At 41.9% G+C, this 25,572-nt stretch overlaps 1 pseudogene across 1 annotated transcript in view; it reads left to right on the plus strand.

Moving 5' to 3' along the window:
- LOC307233564 (oxysterol-binding protein-related protein 10-like) overlaps positions 1-25,572 on the plus strand; it is a 49,839-nt pseudogene that overhangs the window by 19,606 nt on the left and 4,661 nt on the right. The window contains exons 6-8 of the transcript in view: positions 743-1,253; positions 2,636-2,822; positions 3,296-3,478. The product of the transcript in view is annotated as an oxysterol-binding protein-related protein 10-like (transcript). The remainder of the gene's footprint in view (positions 1-742; positions 1,254-2,635; positions 2,823-3,295; positions 3,479-25,572) is intronic.

The following is a 25,572-nucleotide window of genomic DNA, read 5'->3' on the forward strand; positions in this document are numbered from 1 at the left end:
CATAACCATAACTCATAACTTCTGCTCATAATTTCATATTTTGAGTTCCTTTATAAATATATAGCCCTATTCTTTTTTGAGCCAGGAAGTGAAATGAGCGAATGGATGGACAGAGGGATTAATAGATGAATGCATGGATGAATGGACCCAAACTGACAGATGCATAAAGATAATGATGTTTGTCAGACCGATGAGAAAAAGAAAGAGCTGTCGATTGCAATATTGATATGCCTGTCGATGACTCAGCACCTCTGTCCGTCTTTCTCTTTCTTGCTCTTACTGACACTTTCTCTCATACTGTGCATAAACATACACTCAGAACAGTTCTCACACAACCTTCTGTCTGAGTAAACACAATGGGACGTTATTGATCGATCAACAATTTGTCGGGAGCTGAGGCCTTAACGCTAGTAGCTCATAGGCTCACAGAAAATATATTAAGACATTTGTCATCCTCTGTCATCCTCCCTATATGGCTGATATACAGTGGTATCTCACTGAATCCCACAAATGTACAGCTCTGCTCACACCCCCCAATTTCCTGTTATGTCCGTAGTGATTAAGAAAATAAGAAAGAGGCATTCATATTCAGACCATCAGGCTCGTTGTTTAGGCTGGATCCATCAGAGGGTTTGAATTAATTTCCCTTGTTTCCAGCGTCTTTTGATAGCATTCACTTTGACTCTGCAAACAGGCACCAAATATCAACGCCACTAATCTTGTTTTCCCTGCCTCCCACCAGGTGGTGCTCCCTACTTTCATCCTGGAGAAGCGCTCCCTGCTGGAGGTGTATGCTAACTTCATGGCCCACCCAGACATGTTCCTCTCCGTCAACTCGGGGGCCACGCCCGAGGAGCGCATCTTGCCCTTTGTGGAGTACTACTTGACTGCCTTTCATGAGGGTCACCGGGGCATCGTGGCCCGGAAACCCTACAACCCCATCCTGGGGGAGCACTTCCGCTGCTCATGGCATGTGCCGCGTGAGCGCGTGCGGCCTCTCAGGGTGGCCGGGCCTAGCAACAGTAGCACAAAAAGCAGTGGCAGTGGTTGCATGGGTAGAGGTGGAGGAGGAGAAAGGGGGGCAAACACTGACTGCTACTGCGTCTGCTTCGTGGCGGAGCAGGTGTCCCACCACCCCCCCGTGTCGGGATTCTACTGCGAGTGTAAGGAGAGGAGGATGTGCATCAACGCCCACGTGTGGACCAGGAGCAAGTTCCTGGGCATGTCTGTCGGGGTCTCCATGGTTGGGGAAGGTAAGCAACTCTCCTCTTTGAGACACAGGAGTACATAGATCAACTGCTCAGGGTTTTTACAAACTGAATTGATATGATCAAAAATAGTCTTAAATTGAACAACAATTTTTTACTAAGTGACGTCAACAACCGAATCTCAAAAATGAGATTCACAAATAATCCTAATTTTCAGAGTCAAACTTGTTCTGCTGGTGCTAATATTCCTTCTGGAACTGATTAATTAGATGGATTAGTGCAACCTGTAATTTTCATCTTGGTGCACAACAACTCATTAATTTGAAAAATATGTTTCTGGCACACATGGTGAGCTCTCGCGACACCCTTGTGTGCACAGCGGTTGATGCCCATACATCTCTATTAAAGGCAACTTTGGGCATTTGTGCCGCCCTGCCGCAATAGTCTCATTCAGTCTCATTCATTAATTTTATTGAATTTGACTTCTGATAGGCTGTAAGGCCTGAATGACGGGGGGGCACGACCTTCTCCCCTGTAGGAAGGCAGATGTGAATGTGTTGGACTTGGGTCCTCGGCGCAAGATTGGACATGGGACAGCTGTCCAATTATGTAATCGTCAAGAGAATATATATATATATATATATATATATATATATATATATATATATATGTGAAGCTCAACATTAAATCCAACGTTAAATCCTCTGTTAAAGCTACCCGGATCTTCCATAGTTATTATATAGTTGTATTATAATAATCACAACAACCTGTCTAATCTATAGACGTGAAACGCTGACTGTTGCTCGGTGAAACCAGATGAAAGCAACAGATTTGCTTCCCTGTCACATATTGGCACTTTTCACTTTTCCAATGTTTTTTTTCATGTCCTCTCTGTCAAAAGGTTGTTGATTAATTGTTTTAGATCAACAGAGTTAACAAGCAACAGGTAATATGACTGCTGCAATAAAAAGAGCACATAAGGGTAAATTAAGTTGGAGATGGCTGCTGGCTCAGCGGTTACAGCCCACGTACTCATTGACCACCAGCTGTCCACCTCCATTTTCTCCATCTACTGTCTTGTCTCCCTCACCCATCTAAAGGCATAACCTTTAGAACCTTTAATAATACGTTTTTCCCCAGTGCGTCCATAAAGCCTTCCGTAAGGCTGCAACGTAAAAGCCATTTGTGGCTGTGCTAGTCATGATGAAGACTTTAAACTTTACCTGATGTTACTCGGGTAGCAGAGAGAACCGTCAGATTTAGCATTTTACCATCTTCTTGTACCTGTTTTTATTGGGTAGTTTGAGCCAACCATTTCCTGGCAATCCAATGGGGCAAAAGTTTAAGCCTTAAAAACAACGTGCCAAATCTTTAATCTTCAATGTTGAATTGGAAACGCAACCTGTTTATAACATATCTGTGTGCAGGTGTCCTTTACCTGCTGGAGCATGACGAGGAGTACGTCTTCACGTTACCGTGCGCCTACGCCCGCTCCATTCTCACAGTCCCCTGGGTGGAGCTGGGGGGAAAGGTCACCATCAGCTGCCCCAAGAGCGGCTACTCTGCCATGATCACTTTCCACACCAAGCCCTTCTATGGGGGCAAAGTGCACAGGTGGATAAAAAAGCAATGCTGAAAGAATGTGCGTGTGTGTGTGTGTGTGTGTGTGTGTGTGTGTGTGTGTGTGTGTGTGTGTGTGTGTGTGTGAACGTGTGTGTACGTGTGTGTACGTGTGTATGTCTAAATGAATCCATAACGCAATGATTTCATGGATGAATGATGATGATACCCTCGAGATATGGTGGGCCCTCAATGATTCTGCTTTTGCTATTCCTCTAAGCTTACCCTCCCAATTGAACACAATTTAATGTAGTTTATAAATCCGGGGGGGATTAATAAACAGGATTCAGGAAAGACTCCAGGAACATAAGAGTGGAATCGGATGGATTGAATCAGGAATTGGATGAAAATATTGTAATACTTTATTGCATAGAGAAAGAGAGAGAGACACAGAGAGAGAGAGAGAGAGAGGGAGAGAGAGAGAGAGAGAGAGAGAGTAAGTAAAGTAAATTAAACTCCTTTAATAGAGTGACGGCAGAGGTGAAGAACAACCACACGGGGGCAGTGGCGTGCAAGGCCCAGGGCGAATGGAACGGGACCCTGGAGTTCACGTACGGCAGCGGCGAGACCAAGTTGATTGACACCTCAAAACTCCCAATCACTAAGAAGAGGATCCGGCCCGAGGAGAAGCAGGGCCAATATGAGTCAAGGTGAGTACGGTCCTGGTGGATTTAGGAACCTGATTGTGAGGAAGATTCTGGTCGAAACAACTGCGCCTTCTGCTCGTCAGCCAATGGTCCATGAAATTTTCTGAAGGAAATCTGGTGTGACTTTTAAACTTTAAGCATTAATTTCAAGCGCCAGCCTTCCGCATCTCAAGTCTGCATGCATATTTTGCCCCGATACTTTGAATGCGGTGAATATGGGATAAAACCCAGAGAACATCTACATGGAAGTCCATCTTGCCAAACGCTTATCACTCCAAATCCTTTACAAAATAAATCTCTCTTGTTCTCTCATTATGGATTGTCAAAACTCAAGGGGAAGTAGTTACAAATTATATACACGTCTCTGGAAGAAAGAAAATGGTTTAGGGTGGAATTGACTTTATTAACTCTGTGCTATATTGAAACAATTTTCAGCCTTGCCTTTGTAGTTTCTTGATGAATTTGATGTGTTGATGAAGAAGGAGTGACCGCTGACGCTGACTTAAGTACAATAATAGGTTTATTACAAAAGAACAACATCAGACCAGCCTAACCTAGGACGTCCATGAGAGAACCGAGCCGGATGGATTCTCTGTCGAATGAAACTCGGGTGAATCTTTTATGCTTGCCCAAAGCCAATGTTGACCATTTGGTTCCCCTACATTGGTCACAGGTCACATTTCACCTCCCTTATCTTGTGGTCGCTCTCTCAGGATCCCTGGCACCGTCTCTTAGTAATTATCTTATATGATGGGGCTGTCCTGGGACGCCACACATTCCAAGACACCTTATATTTCCCCCCTTCAAGAATAGAGAAAGTCTCGACAGAGATAAGAGTCATTGAACTTATGACGTTAATTGGCTGAATAGAAATCACATACTAACAAACAAAATGATAATATACGCTTCTGAACATGCTTAGTTGTAGCAATACAATAAAATTGTGGAGTGTGAGCGCGAAAAACCCATCTGGCAGCTTCCTTTCTTAGTTCTTTCAACAAACAATCAAGACAGGAAAATTCTGTCACGGTCCCTCTGCCCCAGGCAACCACCTATTGCACTCAAAATCAATTCACCGCAAAGAAGAAGGGTTTAGAAAACTGTAAGGGATGTTACATATAAATGCATACATTCAGAACCTCAGAAATAAATCAAAAATTTTGTCCAAAGTCAGGCTGGTCGACCCATCAGACCTTCCAGTGAACCTTTCCCTGCCTATCATAAATGTCCCTCAAAACCCCGCAAAAAAAGAAAACACCTGAGGTCCCAATATATTCATTTCACCCTATTACAGAAAACTTCAAAGAAAACAATACTAAATCAAAGTAATATGTCTAGCCAAAAATATCTACTGTAGAGTACAGACTTTTCATCAATAATACAGGTTACATTGTAATAAACAAACTCCAACATTATAAAAACATGCATAACACATATGTATGTATTGAACTGTTGCTTTTTAACACCCTCAATCTTCAATGCTATTTCACTCGACACTCCTGATCATAAGGTCCTCATTCAGGGTCCGCCGTCCATTTTCATCCTCCATTCTGGAATGTCCATGTTTGAGTGTTCAAGTCCATTAAGCTGTTAGGATCTGTGGACACAGCCACCCTCTGACTGGTCCTGAAAGAAAAATTCACCAGCCAGTATCTTGCACACACATCAAATACAGTATAATAATTTCACTTTTGCATTATACTTTAACATTATTCCAATATATGATTAACATTTTCCTTTTCCCCCCTTTGTCCATGCATTTTTCCAGTTAAAAATAGTTTTGAGTCTATGACGGAATCAGATATTCAGAATGGATATTTCTCTACTAGTGTTAGCTCCTAACTACACACCATTAATGCCAACGGAAGCGCCTCTACCCAATTCAGTCCTGTGTTCTGACAGATTTTAACAATGCGATTTTTCAGCACACCATTTTTTCACAAACACCTTGGCTTTGCAGATGATAAACAGCTCCTAGACATTGTTTAATTCCCAATTTTTTCAGAATTAATTTTACTGTTTTATCCACAAACTCTTTCCCATTATCTGAAGATATGCGATCTGGAAGTCCCCACCTGCTTATGACCTCACGACCCAAGAACTTGGCTTGGCAACTGACTGAGCATCTTTACGCTTAGTTGGAAATGCCTCAGTCCACAGTGAAAATCTATCCACGATGACTAACGTGTATATTTTACCTCCTACTGGTCTTATCATGTCAACAAAATCCACAACCAACTCACACATGGGACCTTTCGGAGTTGGAATGTGACCGGGTGAACTCTTCACACCCCTCCTAACATTGTTTTTAAGACTGACTGTGCATCTGCATATGACATAATCAATTTGCTCAAGCAAGTAAGGTGCCCAAAAACCCTACTCTTTCGTGATTTTTCTTTCCCCCCTTGCAACATGGGCTAACCCATGTGCTTCCTGAATCATCAGACCTAGTAGGTCAGGGGTTGCTACCATTAGTTCTTCATGAATTCTCCACATACCAGCAGAATATTGTGTGGCCCCTCGGTCCAACCATAATTGTTTATCTATGGCTGACGCAGCTTCTTGCATCGAGATCACATCTCTGAGCCTGATTTTATCTTCCAAGTCCACTTCATGGGTGACCAGAAGAACCTTGCCTGCTTTGTTGGCTCCTGTAACTGCTTTTGCAGCCTCATCCACTGCTTTGTTACCTTGAGTTGATGCTGTATGTGAGCGGTAATCTTCTCCAACAATTTTTCTGCTTCCTTTACATTTTTCTTTATTTCTTGTCTACTTTGTTCTCTTTTTTCTTTTGCAGCTTCAAACCATGTCTGTCCCTCCTTTACAAACAGCTGTAAAATGCCAAATTCCGTTTGTTTTTTCTCCATGCGGCTCTTTCCTCTTTTTCCTTTCTTTTGATTTACTTTATATGTGAACACAAGCACCTGCATTGTTTTAATCACATCCAGGTTATGAGTTCCTTCAGCTGGCCACGGTTGTTCAATGTCAGGCCACAGCTTGCTCCATTTTCCTGATATTTTTGCAATATTTTTAATAAGGGAATTATTTTTTCGCACTACATCAATAGGAGTGATTACTTTTGTTTGTATCCATTTATTTTATTGTAAATCAAATTGATTTATTTAAAAAATATTTATAAAGCACCGTGTAATCACACTCAACCAAAAACAACTGAATTTACCAACCCCAAAGGAGACCAATAGCTTCCCACTTATGAAAGCAACTTCACTTGTTCATGATCTGATAGATCTGATCATACTCATTTATCTTAAATTATCAGAATGTCCATCAATGTTCACCCTCAAAACAGCCTCAATCAAGGTAAACCATACTCAGATAATGAAACCAATATTCACAGCACTCAACCGTATTTAAATCAAATCAGTTTTTCCGCATGTGATCAATCAAATCAATAATACTCCATTATTAGGTAAATGCCTTGATTAGTCAGTGCGTTGCCAAGTCTCTTACTAACTAATTGCAAACACAATATAAGAAAAAGAACTACTGTAATCCTATATGTTAGAACAAGCAATCATGTAGGTTATAACTAGATGTACACACATATAGGTAAATGCAGGTGTCTATTGAAAAGTGTTTGTGGATAAACCGCACTGGCCTGATTCACAGGATTCAGAATTTCTGTGCATTGTCATCCGCAAGCTCCCGGTGTCTGTGAAGAACTGCCAGATGTCTTGTCATCCGCCCCTTGGATGATCCAATTCAGACACATTCCATCTTCTCTGTCTTTCCCGCAGCTTTCACTCAGCAAAGTAAAAGAGAGGAAGAAAGAAAAAAACAAAAAGAACAACACCAGAGTTCAGTGTCTTAAGACCACTCTAAAGTCTTATACATACTATAATACAATTAAATGAGACATACATTATCAGCTTTTTTATTTCTTGTGCATTTGAAATAAAGCGATGTTTACTTTTATTCATACGACGCATTTAAATCTAAAGAGTACATTAGTCAATCTAATCTCACCTCTAATTAATTATTTTGATTCCATTTTCTATTTATTTTCTATTCTATTTCTATTTATTCAGATTTCTATTTTTCTATTTATTTTATTTTAATATTCATTTATTAATTAATTTATTTATTTATATCATACTAAGAAAGGAGAGAGAGAGGAGGGGGCTTCTTCTCCGCCCCCCTTGTCAGGGGGAGTCAACTATATTCCACCCTGTATGAAGCACCACCACTTGCTACTCCTCTTTAATTTAGGCACAACTTCCAGTTTGCACTGGTTTTCAGCGAGCGAACATCCTGTTTTAGCTCCCCGTCGGAACAGCCCAGCTGAATGCAACCATGCACAGGGTCATAAATCAAAGCTGGTTCCTTTCACTCAGCAGCCGAAACACAAAACCTCTTTTCTTGCATCAAAAACCCAGCTTTTCCTTCTATTTCACCAAGACTATCTGCTCCTTTAACCAACAGGACTCACAGCAAGCACTCTCACACACACTCGAAGCACAAAAAGAAAAAACTCACACAGCAACCAAACAATCCACAAATCCTACTCATAATTCAGAGCAGGAGATTTTCTTTTCTTTTCTGAATGTGTACATGCATGCGTAGGTAGACTGTTTCTGGTGATTCTAGTCCTTCTCTCAAGAAGGCTCATTTTGTTATCAAATATATAAAGTCCTATGAAGGTTCATATCCTTTATCAAATGTACAAAACGTCCTTGAAAGAAAAACGCTCGTATATATTTATCAAACGTCCTTAAAGAAAGAGGCTCATATATATTTATCAAACGTCCTTAAAGAAGGGCTCATAATCTTTATTCTCAGCTTTACAAAGTCCGTAAACAGGCTAATATATATTTACCACTAAAGGGGCAAGAAATGTTTCTTTTATGTATTATTCAACTGCTCACCACATATGTATACCTATTTAATAACCCATTTATTCTATATATAATATATACATATACACAAACAATACTCAAATCTTTTCACACCTCTTTAGCCGCGGCACACTCACACACACACACAGGCACACTCACACCCCAAAAGGAAAAAGACATGTCTGGCCTGCACCACATTAGATTCTCCAAAAACTTCAACAGCGGTTAACTTTATACTTTAACGTCGACTCATGTATATTTTTCTAGTTTCATCAAGATTTCCACTTTGGCCAGACTTTTAAATTTTCACTTTGGCCAAACTTTTAACAAATCTTTTTAATCAGATTTTTTCAGCATGCATGTTCAATGTGCACTCATTCTCTTAGGCTGGTTCAGCCCTGCTTTTCCCCAATTTTTCCTCAAACTTTATTTTTCATCTTTTAAGCCTTTAACTAGTAACTGTTTTTACTTCACTTTTCATCTTTTTCATCGTATTTTAGGCTTTTAACTTTTATCTGTTTTCACTTTTCTTCTTTTTCATCTTCATTCACATCATTTTATATTTAGCCAATTCCCCTGGCCAGGGTTATTTCCTCTTTGTTTTTCCTACCTAGATTTGACTATATTATATTTTCATATATTTTCAACTTTTACACAGCATTTAATGTACACGTCTCACTGTTTAAGGAGATACGTTCCCTTTCGTCATTAATCTTTCATGGTTATTTAAATAACTTTTGGCTACTAGTTCTGCCATTCTACAATTTAACTTTTTACTTCAACTTTCTCCACATCTTTTAAGCCTTTAACTTTTTCTTTTAACTTCATCTTTTATTTCTCTCATCTCTATTCTCTATTTCAATTTAATTCTCTTTTTCTTCGTTCTTTATTCTGTTATTCCCTTTATTTACATCTTTTACAGCTTAATAAACCCCAATTTAGACGGAAACTCACTTCACACAAAACATCATCTCCATCTCCGCACAATCTGCTCCTGTCAGTGCAGCCTATCTGCACAAAACACTACAGCTTCAAGAACCACACACAGCTTAGTTTGTGAGAGGGCACTCACCCTGAGAGTGGTAATTCGCTGGAGCAGGCAGCATCGGCAGGTGAGGCCCAACAGATCCTAGTTCATGACGCCACTATGTTTTATTGGACTTTTATTGAAGCATTATTGGATTTGAGTATGTATGTATAGCTGTAGTTTCTTGATGAATTTGATGTGTTGATTAAGAAGGAGTGACCGCTGACGCTGACTTACATAAAATAATAGGTTTATTCCAAAAGAACAGGATCAGACCAGACTTGCCTAGGACGTCCAGGAGAGAACCGAGCCAGATGGATTCTCTGTCGAATGAAACTCGGGCGAGTCTTTTATGCTTGCCCAAAGACAACGTTGACCATTTAGTTCCCCTACATAGGTCACAAGTCACATTTCACCTCCCTTATCACTGGGACCCCTGGTGATGTGCTCTCTCTCTCGGGACCCCTGGCATCATCTCTTAGTAATTATCTTATACGATGGGGCTGTCTTGGGACGCCACACATTCCAAGACACCTCACCGTTCTTAGTGATTCTTCATACAGCTGCTGCCCCATCGTTCTCCCATCTGGACTCTTACCACAGTCAAACAGTCGCCATGCCTGCAGGTTCCCTTCCTCCCTTCATTCTCGCCCTTCCTGCCCATTTCTTTTTGTCACATTTATGTGACAAAGGCACTGTTAGGAGGATGGCTTCGGGGATTATGAGGTGGAATACAGCCCCTTTGGCATTTTTGCACCTTTGTCTCTTTTCTTAAAAGGCAACTTTTAGGTTGGCATACCCAGCGAATGGATGTGTGGCAAAATCATGTAGCAATTTGATTTTAAAAAGATTATTATTATTATTAGTATTTTATAACTTAAAAATACAGCTGGACTAATTTTTGTAATGCAATTAGTCACACCTACCTAAAAATCATAAATTGCCCGTAAACTCGAACATGATGTCACGTAGGAGAGACAAGACAGAGCGTTAGATTTATTTCCATTAGTTTCCTACTTGTTTGAAACAAAAAAAGGAAACCATCTAGTTCTATTTCGTATAAGCTCCACCCTTTAAGGCTATCGCTAGTGAAATGCTGCTTGGCGCCGCCCATTGTAGTCACCTGTGCGAATGCTCTGTGTGATCACGCACATTTTAGCATTTATTTAGTTTATTTTGTTTTTCGCTATGGCCATCAAAAACTCATTGGCAGTGATCTCCTACAACCGCGATGTACTCGTGGATAGAAAAAATCCCTGGAAGAACAACTTTGGGACATTTTATCCGTGGATCCAGAGTGGCCGTCGGAGATTCTACATGCCAACAGATCAACAAGGGCAATAACTTCAATGCAGTCCCTGTTCCACGGGTGCGCTGATGGAGGAAGCACCGTGGTAAACGACATGGCATTTGGATCCAAATGAGGACGTAACTTTACCATCCACCTCTGCCCAGCATCCTCCTTGCCCATGTCCAGTCCCTGGAGAACAAGATGGATGACCTTCAAGCGAGGATTACATTCCAACAGGATACGAGAAACTGTTGTGTCCTCTGCCTGATGGAGACATGGTTGAACCCGCTGGCGCCTGACCACGCCATACGTCCAGCCGAGGCATTCTCTGTGTTCCACATCGACAGGTCAGAAGACTCTGGGAAATCCAAGGTTGTAGGCATCTGCCTCATGATAAACAACAGCATGTGTACACCCCGTTCCAAATTATTATGCAAATTGTGACCTAAACATTACATTTTTTGTTTTTCAATTTAACTCATGCATGGTATTGAGTCTCAGGGCTCTTTGGACCACTGAAATCAATCTCAGACACCTGATAATTACTTTGCCAGGTGAGCCCAATTAAAGGAAAACTACTTAAGAAGGACGTTCCACATTATTAAGCAGGCCACAGGTTTCAAGCAATATGGGCAAGAAAAAGGATCTCTCTGCTGCCGAAAAGCGTCAAATAGTGCAATGCCTGGACAGGGTATGAAATCATTAGATATTTCACGAAAACTTTAGCGTGATCATCGTAATGTGAAGAGATGTGTGGCTGATTCAGAGCACAGACGGGTTCGTGCAGATAAAGGCATAATGAGGAAGGTTTCTGCCAGACAAATTCATCGGAATAAACAGGAATTTGAAGCGCAGCTGGTGCCTCTGGAGTCCCGCGAACCTCAAGGTGTAGGATCCTCCAGAGGCTTGTAGTTGTGCATAAACCTACTATTCGGCTACCGCTAACCAATGCTCACAAGCAGAAACGGTTGCAGTGGGCCCAGAAATACATGAAGACTAATTCTCAAACAGTCTTGTTTACTGATGAGTGCCGTGCAACCCTGGATGGTCAAAATGGATGGGGTAGTGGATGGTTGGTGGATGGCCACCATGTCCCAACAAGACTGCGACGTCAGCAAAAAAGTGGCGGAGTCATGATTTGGGCCGGAATCATGTGGAGAGAGCTGGTGTAAGTTGTAAAAATGACCTCGGCAAAGTATATAGAGTTTCTGACTGACCACTTTCTTCCATGGTACAAAAAGAAGAACCGTGCCTTCCGTAGCAAAATCATCTTCATGCATGACAATGCACCATCTCATGCTGCAAAGAATTCCTCTGTGTCATTGGCTGCTATGGGCATAAAAAGAGAGAAACTCATGGTGTGGCCTCCCCTGACCTCAACCCTTATTGAGAATCTTTGGAGCATCTTCAAGCAAAAGATCAATGAGGGTGGGAGGAGGTTTGCATCAAAACAGCAGCTCTTGGAAGCTATTCTGATGTGCTGCAAAGAAATTCAAGCAGAAACTCTCCAAAAACTCACAAGTTCAATGAATGCAATAATTGTGAAAGTGATATCAAAGAAGGGGTCCCATGTTAACATGTAACTTGGCCTGTTAAGATGTTTTTTGATTGAAATTGCTTTTGATTTCAGTAAATATGATCTCCTAATTCTACAAATTCAACAAATGACCATTTTCAGTTCTTTACAACCTATAAAATGTTTTGAAACTCTGTTGTGCATAATAATTTGGAACAGTGCATTTTGAGTTTTTTATTTTTGATCATTGGGATGTTTGTTCAATACAATTTGAATTATACCCTAACCGTTGATGACTTGAAAATTATACTGACTGTCATTTGCATCGACTATTTAGGAAAATCAGAGGAATATATAATTTGCATAATAATTGGTGTAACACCAACAACATCAAGACTTTCTCCCGCTCCTGCTTGCCAAACCTGGAACAGCTGACCATCTCATGCCATCCATTCTACCTCCCCCGGGAATTCAGCATGGTCATCATCATAGCCGTTAATATTTCACCGCAGGCGGACACCGACAGCACTATCAGACCTGTATGATGTGCTGTGTGGACTTCAGTTCAAACACCCCAACGTAGCTGTGGTGGTGGCTGGGGACTCAGGCGAACCTTAAAAGGGTTCTACTTATTTTCCACCAACACATCACATGTTGGTGGAGAAATAACTCTCGACCATAGCTACACACAGTACAAGAACGGATACAGGGAAATCTATTTGTGGTGGGCCAAGGGGACGTGGCCAAGCCGCCGCCGGAGGCGCAGTGCGAGGCGGAATCCATGGAGCAGTACGAGGCTGAATCCCGGACACCCTCCCCCCTGGAACAGATGAAGAAGAAGAATCTTTAATTGTCACACCACACTACAACACAGGCTTTGGATGGTGGCCAGTGAAATGTGGCCTCTGCATTTCACCCATCCTGGCTTGTCCTTCCTCCGGGGGGGCAGCCAGGAGCAGTGACAACGCGCCCGGGGATCTGGTTCCAAATGTTCATCGCTGGTCAGATGATGATGTGTGCATGTTTTTGGTGGGGGTCCTTACTGATGTTAGATGGAGGAAACCCCAAGTGAGCACAGGAGAACATGCAAACTCCACACAGAAAGGCTCCTAATTGGGAGATAACCGAGACCAGAGACGGGCCCACGAGGGGCCCGCGGCTGGACCCTGGGCAGGAGTCATCAAGGGACCGGCCGGTACCAGCACCACGGACCTGGCAGCCATCACAGGCTCTCTTCCGGGCAGCCATCACCAGCCTCTCTTCCGGGGCCCCAGGAGGGGCCCACCTCCCGTCCCTTCACCCGCCAGAGGAGAGACGACCACCAGAGGGAGACCACCTCCTACCCCGCTCCACCCCCCCGATCCTTCTTGTGCGGTGCGGCCTCGGGACCAGCACAAGCTTGGCAGACGCCTGGGCAGGTTTTCTGGCAATGTGGGAGACCTGATCACAACCTGCAGGACTGTCCAATCATGGAGGTCGGCCTGGTCGTTCGGGTCGCCGGTCCGCCGGATCCCTCCCCCGGTCGAGAAGTGGCCTACGGTGTGCCGGTGAGGTTACAAGTGGGACATCAGCCTTTGCTGGACTTGGGCTGCTCGCAGATGATGATAGTGCGGCTCGAAAAAACACTATAAAGGGAAAAAGCATATTGTAAAGACTGCAGTTTTTCCTGCCTGTTGTTGTACACAGCACAAACACAGTAAATATGAAAAAAAATATGGATAAGCCACGAACTACGTGCACACATGAAGTAGGTCGCCCGCTGACTGATTGCTGACTGGCTGCCGCCGCGCCAACTGCAAATTTCCACGGTCGTATCTTGGGGCAGTCGTTCGCAAGTCGATACAAATTTTCGTGACTATCGCTACTCGTATCTTGGATTAGTTGTAAGTAGATGCAGTCGTAAGTCAAAGTCCACTGTATTTCCTTTTTGTGCTATTTTATTCTATTTATTAGCTGAATTATGTTTTAGGAATCAGTTAGTTTAGTTAGTTAGTTAGTTAATTACTTAATTTACTTAGCTATGTGTCCTTGTACTTATTAGTTCATTTAGTTTAGTTAGTTAGTTAATAACTTCATTAGATATTGTGTCTTTGTACTTATTGTGCCTAATCTTCGGGTGCATTGCCATTACATTTCACTACATATACGTATGCCCGTATATATATAAGTATGTGCTAAATAAACATCTTGAATCTTGAGACTATCCGTGGCTGTGGTCCAGGATGCTCCTTTAAGCTTACCCACCGGTCCCGTTAATTCCACGGTTCCTGGACCGAGTGCAAGACGAGCAGCTGGAGGCTATTCTGATAGCCCCGGAGCGCACTGCCTTGCATGGTTCCCACACCTGCAGCGGCTGTTAGCAGGCTTGCCGTGGGAACTCCCGTGGAGACGCTCTCTCCCAAGCGGAAGGAGCGATCAGGAATTACCTGGAGATGGGCCAGGACCTGTGGGCTTGGTCCCTGAATTGGAACGCCTAGGGAGGCTGGGTCTCTCTCAAAATGTTGTGCTCATATCCAGGGTGTGAGAGCCGCTTCCACCAGAGCGTCATATTCTGCCAGCACTGTTAAGACTTAAGGGGCTGCTATTTCATCCTTTCACACATTCTGGTGACAGAACGTTGTTTAGTCACCCTTTATTGAAACGCGTCCTAAAGGGTGTGCGGAGACACAGACCAGTGTCAAGTCAAGTCCAACTTTATTTATAGAGCGCATTTCATACCAGGGCAACACAATGCACTTTACAAAAAAATACAAAATAGATAGAGAGAACGTAGTTGTCAGCCAGTCGTTACAAAAGAATGCCCCTGAAACAACAGCAACAACAGAAGCAACAACAAAGATAACAAAAACAACAATAAAAGCGACTCCAACCACAGTGGCAGCAACAGCAACAGAAAACAACAACAGCAGCAACAACAGCCACATAAACAACAACAACAGCAGCAGCAACATCAACACCAGCAGCAACAACAACAGCAGCAACGTACACACAAAGACGTCACCGGAACCGGAAGTGGTAGCTCTCACCAGAACCGGACAGGTCACTCACGTTAGAGATGGTTAAGTCTAGGTATAAGGTTACATTAAGTTCAGGTATAAGGTAAGCGAGAGTTAAGTTTAGGTATAAGGTTAGCAGCAGCAACGACAACACCAGTTAAGGTATAAGGTTAGCGGCACCAAAAACAGCACCAGCAGCAGCAGCAACGACAACACCAGCAGTGACAATACCAGCAGCAGACAACAGCAGCAACAAAAACAGCAACAGCAACAGCACACAAGTGAAGACTTCACCGGGACCGGAAATGGTAGCTCTCACAGGAACCAGAAATCTCCTCATCTGTATTGAGTCAACAGTGTGTCCCATCTCATCTCAACGAAGTAAAGCTCAGCAAAGATGTCACCGGAACCGGAAGTGGTAGCCCTCACCGGAAACAGAAATTTGAACTGTGTGCACCATCTCATCTTAATCCAGTCACAGTCCTTTGATTAGCGTCCCTAAGTTACGGGTCAAGTTTTCAATCAGACCCTGGGAGGGAGATCCTTTTGACTCTTGTAGTTTCTTGATGAATTTTATGTGTTGATGAATGAAGGAGTGACAGCTGACGCTGACTTGATTATAAAAAATTGTTTTATTCCACAAATCAGCATCAAACCAGACTTCCAATGGACGGCCTGGGAGAGAACAGGAGCCGGATATATTCTCTGCCAAGCGACACTCGGCACTCGCTTTTAAAGCTGTACAGAGATAACATACCACATCTGGTTCCAACCCATAGGTGCCCGCTCAGCCTCTGTCTTGCCATAAATCTAAACATTTCCTCCTCTTGCCAAGATGGACGAATCAACACAATTCCTCTCCCATAGGGCCTCTGAATTGACCCGTTGTTATTTTTGTTCTCCGTATGACATGGAAGCAATAAATCTACAGTATCATACGTTAATATAATTACCCCACTATATCTCAGCTATGGGAGCTCAGTGACCTATTCACCTCAAACCTTCCAGACACCTCATATGCCCCCCTTTGAGACTATACAACGTCTCGAGAAGAGTAAATGAACAAACAATGTTAATTGGCTTAATAGAAATCACTTAATAACAAACATAATTGGTTATAATATACCATTCTGACCACGCTTAGTCGTAGCAATTCAGTAAATTTGTGGAGTGTGAGAGTGAAAAACCCATCTGGCAGCTTCCTTTCTTAGAACATCTAGCAAACAATCAAGACAGGAAAATTCTCTCACAGTCCCTCTGCCCCAGGCAACCACCTAAGGTAGTCCAAATCAATTAACAGAAAAAGACGAAGGGTTCAGAAAACTGTATAGGATGTTACATATAAATGCATACATTGAGAACCTCATAAATAAATCAAAAATTTGTCCGTCATGATATTTCACTCGACACTCCTGATCATGATGTCCTCATTCAGGATCTGCCGTCCATTTTCATTCTCCATTTTTGAATGTCCATGTTTGAGTGTTCAAGTCCATAAGGCTGTTAGGATCTCCGGACACAGCCAAGCTCAGACTGGTCCTGAAAGAAAAATTCACCATCCAGTATCTTGCACAAACATCAAATACAGTATAATAATTTTACTTTTGCATTACGCTTTAACATTATTCCAATATATGATTAAAATTTTCCTTTTCTCCCCTTCGTCCATGCATTTACTCAGTTAAAAATAGAATTGAGTCTATGACAGAATCAGATATTCAGAATAGATCTTTCTCTACTAGTGATGGCTCCTAACTACACACCTCTACTCAATTCAGACCTGTATGCTGACAGATTTTAACAATGCGATTTTTTAGCACACTATTCACCTTGGCTTTGCGGATGATAAACAGCTCCTAAACGTTGTTTAATTCCCAATTTCTGCAGAATTAATTTTACTGTTCTATCCACAAACTCTTTCCCATTATCTGAGGATATGCGATCTGGAAGTCCCCACCTGCTTATGACTTCACGACACAAGAACTTGGCAACTGACTGAGCATCTTTACGCTTGGTTGGACATGCCTCAGGCCATCGTAAAAATCTATCCATGACGACTAACATGTATCTTTTACGACCTATTGGTCTTATCATGTCAACAAAATCCACAACCAACTCACGCATTGGACGTGTTGGAGTTGGAATTTGACCGGGTGGGCTCATCACACGCCTCCTAACATTGTTTTTAAGACAGATTGTACATCTGCCTATGACATAATCAATTTGCTCAAGCAAGTACGGTGCCCAAAAACCATACTCTTTTGTGATTTTTCTCCTTACCTCCCCCCTAGCAACATGGGCTAACCCATGTGCTTCTTGAATCATCAGACCTAGTAGGTCAGGGGGTGCTACCATCAGTCCCTCATGATTTCTCCACAGACCAGCAGGATCTTGTGTGGCTCCTCGGTCCAACCATAATTGTTTATCTATGGCTGACTCCGCTGCTTGCATTGCGATCACAACTCTGAGCGTGATTTTATCTTCCAAGTCTACTTCATGGGTGACCAGAAGAACCTTGCCTGCTTTGTTTGCTTCTGTAACTGCTTTTGCAGCCTCATTAGCCGCCTTGTTACCTTGTGTAACCCTTGACGTGTCCATTTTGTGTGCTGCACACTTAGCTACAGCTATTTCCTTTGCTTTCATCATTGCTTGCAACAATTTCTTTATCTGGGCATGATGCTGTATCGGAGAATCATCGTTTTGCTTAAATCCTTGATTTTTCCACACTGATCCAAATAGATGACACACATTGTGTGCATATGCAGAATCTGTATATATTGTCACTCGCTTGCCTTCTGCCAATAGACAAGCTTCAGTCAGGCCCACAAGCTCAGCAAGCTGTGCAGAAGCAGGTTGTGGTATTACTTCTGCTTTCTCAACAACAAATTCAGTTCCCTGGGCTTTGACTACTGCGTAACCAGCACTCAATGTGTCTCCTATTAGATAGCAGGACCCATCAGTCCAATACTCCACATCTGACACATGCAGTGGGAAAGCTTGCAAGTCTGATCTGAGCGTTGCATATCTCTCTACTTCCTGAACACAATCATGTGGCTCTCCATCCTCTGGTGTTGGTAAATTCTCAGCTGGATTTACCTTGATGCACCTTACTAAGGTGACATCTTCCTGCTCTAAGAGCCTATGATAGTCTCTTAGCCTAGACATAGTAAATGTACCTTTACCAAGGTTCAAAATATTTCTGAGACTGTGATGGGTAAGAATTGTCACTGGGTAACCCCGAGTTACTGATGATGCTTAGCATACAATAGATGAACTCCCACCATTGCTCTGTAGCACCGTGGTAGCCCCAATTCTACTTCTGAATAGGCAGTACAATAATACGAAACAGGTTGAGGGCTTGTCCCTGTACCTGTGGGCTGACAAAGAACTGCACATGCATATTTGCCTCCAGTGGAGGTAGCCACATACAGCAAAATGTTCTTAGAGTAGTCTGGCAGTGCTAGTGCTGGAGCTTCTTGTAGCCTGTTTGATCGTTTCAAATGCCATAAGACCTTCCTGTGTTCAGGTGAGGTTCCAATGGAGTTGAGCATTCCCAGTCTCTTTTATCATGGCTCTCAAAGGCCCTGTTAGGCAGCCATAATCTTCTACCCAGGCTGAAGAATATCCCGCAATGCCAAAAAATGTCATCATCTCTCTGGCTGTTCTAGGCTTTGGTGCCATTCGAATGGCTTCCAAATGACTCTCAGAGATGCGTCTGTGTCCATGGGTTATTGTTTGACCCAAATAAATGACTTTTTCTTGCCAAAACTGTAGCTTCTTCTAAGAGGCCTTGTGTCCTTTGTCTGCCAGTAGCTGAAACACTTTGATTGAGTCCTCATGGCACGTTTCCTTATCTGGTGAACAGATGAAGATGTCGTCCACATACTGAATGACAGTACTTTTCAAGATCTGATCAATCCCAGCCAATTCATCCTGCAACACTTTATTGAAAATGTGCGGGCTATGTTTGAATCCTTGTGGGAGCCTCTTGTACTTGAAGGTTTGTCCTTTGTATGTAAATCCGAACAACCCTTGACTGTCTTTCTCAATGGAACACTGAAAAATGCTCCACACAAATCCAACACTGTGAAGTATGTAGCCTCTGGAGGAGTTTGGGCTAACAAGGTATATGGATCTGGTACATCTGCTGGAAAATCCTGCACCACTTCATTTATCGCTCTTAAATCATGTACCAAGCAATAGGACTCATCTGGTTTCTCTAAAGGCAATATAGGCATATTGCTCTGAGGGTCCAAACATATTTCCACTACACCTGCTTTTAGCGGTCCTTCAATTTGTGGTTCAATCCCTATGATTGCCTCCTCCTTTAGTCCTTATTGGTTCTTCCAAGGAGGTTTGGTTCCTGGTCTCAGTTCAACTCTCACCGGTTGAGCAGACTTCACAAGTCCGATGTCAGTACTATGTTGTGACCACAAACATTTTGGAATTTGTTGCAGCATCTCCTCTCTCATGCTGTCTGAGTCCGATTTAACGCTGAACATTGACTCATGTGTCATCTGTATCACTTGTGGTTGTCCTTGTCCTGGAGCTGAAATTGTGATTTTCATTTTCATTCTTCTGTTCTTCACTTATCCAGATAGCAAGATTCTCCTTTATTGGTGCAACAATGGCTTCCTCAGCTTCTGCCATCATTTCTCCTATATGCCTCTGCTCAAATCCTTCGGCCACCATTAAAGTCACATGTGGCACACTTTTCTCAATGTTGTACTCTTTCTCAAGATACTCATTTGTGTTTATCTTCATAGTGCTCCTTGTGGTCCCACAATTATGCAGCATGAGGTCAGCTGAACATACTTCGGTTGACTACTCAACCATTCCTCTGGATCCAATTGGCCAGCTTTTTTGAAATATTTCAGCGTGCAGTGATGTGGATACTCAGGGGGCTTAGCATCAAGCATATTTGCCACAATGAACTTCTCCCACATCTTGGCTGGCTCTGGACTAAGATTTCCAATCCAATATACTGAAGAAGTCTCGGTCTCTGGTGCCATAAATAATTGGTGGTAGACATCAGGTGGCACATCTACCAGACAGCCGTCCGGTGTACACCGTATTGTACATAGCATCTCTTCCCAAGTGTGCAATGGGCGTATGTTCTGACACCAAATAGGTAGTGTGATTTTCCGATTTTTATAGCAGAGCTCAATTGGTTTTGTGAGAGGAATCAGCTGTTTCACACCCTCAAACCCAATTGTCTGTACCAATTGGTCAGACATGGGGAGATGTATCGAATCTTCAGGCCGAACACAGGTGAAAGCTGCTCCACAATCTGCCAATACTTCCAATGGCTTATCATTTATTTCCACCTCTATTTTTGGATCTTGTTCCGGCCCTGATACTACCAGCCGACACCTCCCTTTCGAGTCTTCCAGGCACCCCTAAAAACCAGGTTCTGGTCCCCTGTAAGGGGTTCCCAGGTCCCCTGGGTGGCTGTGGTTGTTCTCTGAAGCCTCCTATGAAGCCTCCTCTGAAAACCTCCTCTGAACCTGTAGCAGTCACGTGCAAAATGACCTAGTTGTCCACAATTATGACACGTTCCTTGAGACTGTTGGAAAATTCCTCCTCTTCCTCTTCCCAAATTTCCTTGACCTCTTCCTCTCCATGGTTGTGGTTGGTCAAAAACTGGCTGTGGAAAAGAGAAAGTGGGGACTACATGTGGTAGAACCTGAATCTGTCCTTGCTGTGGATGTGGTGGTAATTGATTTTGTTGTGACTGGCTCTGCATAACCACAGCTTGTTTCTTTTCCTTCCTCTTGTTGTCCACATTTTTCTTATCCACCAACTGTATTTGGTTGAGTTTTGTGAGAGTCTCCTGGTCCTGTTCCTTCTGGTCATGCTCCTTTTTCCGATATAGCTCCACTTGATGCGCTATGTGGTCTGTATAAACACCTTTGGTCATGTTTCCAAGACCAACCACTTCTGCCAATTTGCTCCTCACTTGTAGAGGCAGCCCCCTCTGTATTTCAGCTCGGAGAATTGATTTCTCCATTTGATTCAAATCTGGATCATTTCCTGTGACATTTCTCCACACTTGATGAGTTTCTTGACACATAAGTTCTTAGATTTTCCTGTGAGCCCAATGCCTCGATAAAGATGTTGTCCGGGTGTACGTTTGTTGGAAATGCATCTTTCAATGCTCTCCACATCCGACCTCTACTTGCAGCAAACAATCCTGGATCATACACCGCAGTTGCCACGTATCTGTTAAGGCCTGCAGCCTGCAGGATCCCTTCCATAGCTGGGACTCCAATAAGGCTAGACAAAAGTCTTTTAATATCTCCCATGGCAGGCTGTGTTCCCATCAAAACCTCTTCCAGCTTTGAGATCCACGAATGTGTTCCATCTTGAGGAGTGGGTAACTTTTCAAGTATGTTAGATATGTCTGTATTCTCCCAAGGCTTTTTTTTCTAAGTTTTGTCCTCGAATTATCCCTGGACACATTAAGTCGGGTATCTTTGCTTTTCTTGGACGTAGTCCATACCTCAAAGTGTCTGACTTTTGAGGCTTTTTCTTCTGGAGTTTCGTCTCTGTTATTTGCAGTTTTTGTAATCGTTTTTCCAATGCTTGTCGAACTTCGGGACAGGTGGAGTCACTTATGTCCTCGAGGCATCCGTCTATACTCCTCTCAATCTCTCTTAAAACCATGCGTCTGTCATATCCTACCCCAGTGCTTGCTGCTAACGGTTGAAAACGGGAAGGACCTTCTTTCTCCGACTCTGCATCGCTTCCACCTTGTTCACTCTCACTGGTCGATCTCCTTTTTTCTCCGCTTTAGCCAACATCCGTCTGACTGCTGGGTCGTATCCTCGAATAGCTTTGTCAGAGTCACTCCCAATCTCTTCTCCTATTTCCAGACTTCTGCCTCGTTGTCTGCTTCAAAAAACGGTTCCTTCTCTTGGTACTGTTGGAGCTCGGATACATCATGATGGTTGTTTTAGCCTTGCCCATCTCTATTATTTGCTCATCCTCATCTTTGAAGAGATAGTATCCTTCCTGTGTAATCACTGGGAGCTGGGGATAAACATCAGTGAACTTCACCTCCTTCTCATAAGGCGGGGGCTTCTTTACAGATGCTGTATGTGAGAAGGGTGCAGTAATCTTCTCCATCAATTTTTCTGCTTCCTTTTCATTTTTCATTATTATTTGTCTACTTTGTTCCCTTTTTCCTTTGCAGCTTCGAACCATGTCTGTCTCTCCTTTACGAACAGCTGCAGATTGCCAAGTTCTGTTTGTCTTTTCTCTGTGCGTCTCTTTCCTTTCTTTTGATTTAATTTATATGTGGACACAAGCACCTGCATTGTTTTAATCACATCCGGGCTAAGAGTTCCTTCAACTGGCCACGGTTGTTCAATGTCAGGCCAACGCTCGCTCCATTTTCCTGATATTTTTGCAATATCTTTAATAAGGGGATTATTCTTTCGCACTACATCAATAGGAGTGATTTATTTTGTAATTTTAGTATCCATTTTTGACATCCTAATGATCCTGTTATTTTATTTTATTGTAAATCGAATCAAATTATTTTAAAAATGTGTTTATAAAGCCCCATGTAATCACACTCAACCAAAAACAGCTGAATTTGCCAACCCCAAAGGAGACCAATCGCTTCCCACTTGTGAAAGCCAATTCAGTTGTTCACCATCTGATGCATCTGATCACAGTCATTTATGTTAAATTATCAAATTATATCAATGTTCACTCCCAAAACAGCCTAGATAAACCATACTCAGATGATGAAACCAATATTCACAGAACTCAACAGTATTTAAATCAAATCAGCTTTTCCACATGTGATCAATCAATCAATAATACTCCATTAATTAGGCAAATGCCTTAATTAGTCAGTCCGTTGCCAAGTCTCTCACTAAATAATTGCAAATGCAATGTATGAAAAATAACAACTACAAACCTATATGTGAAAACAAGCTAAACACGTATATTATATGTCTATACATAAATGTATAGACATATAGGTAAATACAGGTGAGGTCTGTTGAAAGAGTTTGTGGATGAAAGCGTAGTGGCCTTCAATTGGTTTAGATGGATTCAGGATTCTAAAATGTTGTCATCCAAAAGCCTCAGTGTCTGTGAAGATCTGCCAGATGTCTTGTCATCTGCCCTTTGGATGATCCAATTCAGACTTATTCCATCTTCTCTGTGTTTCCCCCAGCTTTCACTCAGCATAGTAAAAGAGAGGAAGAAAGAAAAAAGAAAAAGAACAACAGAAGAGTTCAGTGTCTTAGGCTCATTCTAAATTCTTATACACACTGTAATACAATTCAGTGTGACATACATTATCAGCTTTTTTATTTCTCGCTCGCACTTGAAATAAAGCAATGGTTAATTTTAATCATGCAATGCATTTAAAGTCCAAAGAGTATATTAGTCAATCTGATATCACTTTTAATTAGTCATTTTTATTCAATTTATCTATTTATTTTTATTTTATTATTTGTACTCTATTTATCTATTTAATTTTATTTTATCTTGTTATTATTATTATTATTATTATTATATATTTTTTTTTTCTAACTACTGAGAGAAAAGAGTAGAGGGGGGGGGCTCAAGACAGCCCCTCTTGTCAAGAGGAGTTTCAAGTTCCACTCTGTGTGAAGCACCACCCCTTGCTCCACCTCTTTAATTTAGTAAAGACTTCCAGTATGGACTGGTCGTCAGCAAGTGAACATCCTGGTTTGGCTCCCGTAGGAACAGCCCAGCTCAATGCAGTTACGCACAGTCGTAAATCAAAGCTGTTTTCTCTCAGCAGCTGAAACACAAAACCTCTTTTCTTCAAAAACCAGTGTCTCCCTTCACCCCAACAAGACCATCTGCTCTTTTAACCAGACAGGACTCACAGAAATCACCGCCACACACACCCCAAGCACAAAAAGAAAAAGGAAAAACCCACACACTAATCAAACAATTCAAAAATCCTACTTCCAATTCATAGCAGGAGATTTTCTTTCCTGAATGTATACATGCATGTGTAGGCAGACTGTGGCTCTAGTCCTTCAGAACGCTCATTTTGTTCTCAAATATATAAAGTCCTGTAAAGGTTCATATCCTTAATCAAATGTACAAACGTCCTTGGAAAAAAGGCTCATATATATTTATCAAATGTCCTTAAAGAAAAAGGCTCATATATATTTATCAAAAGTCCGTAAAGAAAGGCTCATATATATTTATCAACTGTCCTAAGTCCATCAACAGGCTCATATATGTTTATCACTAAAGGGGCAAAAAACGTTTCTCTTTATGTATTATTCTACTGCTCACTACATATGTATACCTATTTAATAACACATATATTCTATATATTACTTACACATACATAAAACATTACACAAAGTTCTTCACACATCTGTAGCCGCGGCACTTTCACACTCACACACACAAAAAGAAAAAAAGAAAAATACATTTCTGTCCAGCCACACATCTGATCCCCCAAAGACTTCAACAGCGCTAAGCTTTATGTTTTAACGTCGACTCATTTATACTTTTCTAATTTCATCAAAATTTGCACTTTGGCCAAACTTTTAACAAATTATCTTTTTAATCAGATTCTCTTATCATGCATGTTCACTAGTTCTCCAGGACAGGTTCAGAACCTTTTTTTCCCACTTTTCTCAAACTCAGTTTTTCCTCTTATTTCCTCTTTTAAGCCTTTTGACTTTTAACTCTTTTTTTTACTTTATTTTCATCTTATTTCCTCTTTTGAGCTTATTTCCTCTTTTAAGCTTTTAACTTTTAACTCATTTTCAATTTTCATCATTTTCATCTTACTTTCGGCTTTAAACTTTTATCTCTTTTTCACTTTTCATCTTTTTCATCTTCATTCATATAATTTTAAATTGAGTCAATTCCCCTGGCCAGGGTTATTTCCTCTTTGCTTTTCCTACCTAGATTTGACTATATTATATTTTCATACGGCCAACTTTCACTCAGCAGCTCATGTACACACATCTTACCGTTAAAAAGATGCGGGCCCTGTCTTAATATAATCTTGCATGGTTATTTAACTGCGTTTGAGTTACTAATTCTGCCATTCTAATATTACTTTTTACTTCAACTTCATTCTCTTTTGCCTTATTTCTCGTCTTTATTCTCTATTTCTCTTTTTCTTCGTTTATTATTCTCTTATTACCCTTATTTACTTCTTTTACAACTTAATAAGCCCCAATTTAGACGGAAACTTACTTCACACATCAACACATCATCTCTCATCTCCGCACAATTTGCTCTTGTTAGTGCAGCCTCTCTGCCAAAAACACAACCGCTTCAGACCACATAACAGCTCGTATTGTAAGTAAAAACTCACCCTTGAAGTGTTACAGTGGTGTCTTCTGAAGTGGTGCGGCAGTGACAGATGAGGCCCAACAGATCCTGTTCG

Source organism: Zeus faber (genome assembly GCF_960531495.2).
Source record: "Zeus faber genome assembly, chromosome: 8".
Lineage (NCBI taxonomy): Eukaryota > Metazoa > Chordata > Actinopteri > Zeiformes > Zeidae > Zeus > Zeus faber.